Here is a 1,465-nt window from a genome sequence, read left to right on the forward strand (position 1 = left end):
TATAACAATGTTTTGTGTAGTATGTAATGTCAATTGAGCTTGATGTTCCCTGTGACCATGATCCTGAGCCCACAGGTCCAACTAGTAGCTCACTCAGGGTAGCTGGCTGTAGCCAAGAAGCCACCAAAGCCTTGTCCCTTGTCAACTCTACTATACACCTGGACATTCTTACAGCATATACAGACATGCATGTAGGAATATTGTCTGCTAACATGGTCATGGGCACACTCCCCACTGCCTGGGCATACCTGATCATTCAGCCTGTCCACACATCTATCGACCTGTAGAACAATGCTTGTCATCACTGACAGTGCAGTACTGTACACACAAAAGGATTCATCTTTGGTGTGTGTACCTACCATGTACCTCTCTATGGTTTCTTCTTTCTCAATGCTACCATGTTGATCACTCACATTTGGTACCTTGCCCATCCCTTTACCCAAATCAATACTTGTCTGTACTTAAGGTCTAGATAACTCCTAATTCTTCCCACTTATCTCCCAGGTGTAACTGGATATTTGGTGTTTTGATTATGACTCTGTTCTTAGTATGTCTGGTCTGGCTCATCATGTGTACCTAATGTAGAACTTGAGACACAGAAGGAGCTCTTCAGGGGCCTGCTGCGTGAATGAGCAATATTTTTAAAGTTATTCAATTTTCAGGTTAGACAATACTGCCGATAACCTCTTGAACAAAATTATATTATCCCTTTCTTACAGAGTGTTTACTCAAATATATTTCAATTTAATATAAATATTACTCATTCAATCAAACTGTTTGGAAAACACAAGTGATTCTAAACTCTTGAATCATTCAATTATTTATCCAACCCATTTTGAATCACTTCAGTGCTACCTATGCTGTGTGGTTCATGAGGGATTCAGCAGTGAACAAAACACACACTCTTACCTCAAAAGGTCTATTTGCTAGTGGTGAAGAGTTCTATAATGAGTTCTCCGTTCTTACTAGCTATGAGAAGCCATGAAGCATCTAGGAGGGAAACTCATCTCTCAGCAATGGTTTCAAGAAAAATAAGTTGCCGTGTGAAGAGATAAAAGAGTATTTGAAAGAGGAAATCAGTGCTATCTTGAATTTTATAGAAGTAATTTTCTTATTTTTGGTTATAGGTTTACTACCTATTTGTGAATCTATATCAATATCAATTTATTTTGCTTTTACAAGAATAGGTACTATTCTGAATATTATTTTGTGAATCGCTCATTATTCCATTTACAAAATTTGCCCACATTGTAAGCATCAAGAATGTATTTATTTTCATTGCTTTATGAGATTTAATTGCCTGACTATATCATGAATTTTGCACCCTATTATTGATGAATATATGTGCATTCAGTTTTTAGTAATTACAAATAATTCTGCTGTACACATTTTTGTATATATTTCTTGTAGTATAGATTTATATGTATTACAGAATCAGTAAATATATCTCATATTCATTAAGAAT

This window comes from Orycteropus afer, unplaced genomic scaffold (genome assembly GCF_000298275.1).
Source record: "Orycteropus afer afer isolate SDZICR_OR568_19922 unplaced genomic scaffold, OryAfe1.0 scaffold00575, whole genome shotgun sequence".
NCBI classification, from domain to species: Eukaryota; Metazoa; Chordata; class Mammalia; order Tubulidentata; family Orycteropodidae; genus Orycteropus; species Orycteropus afer.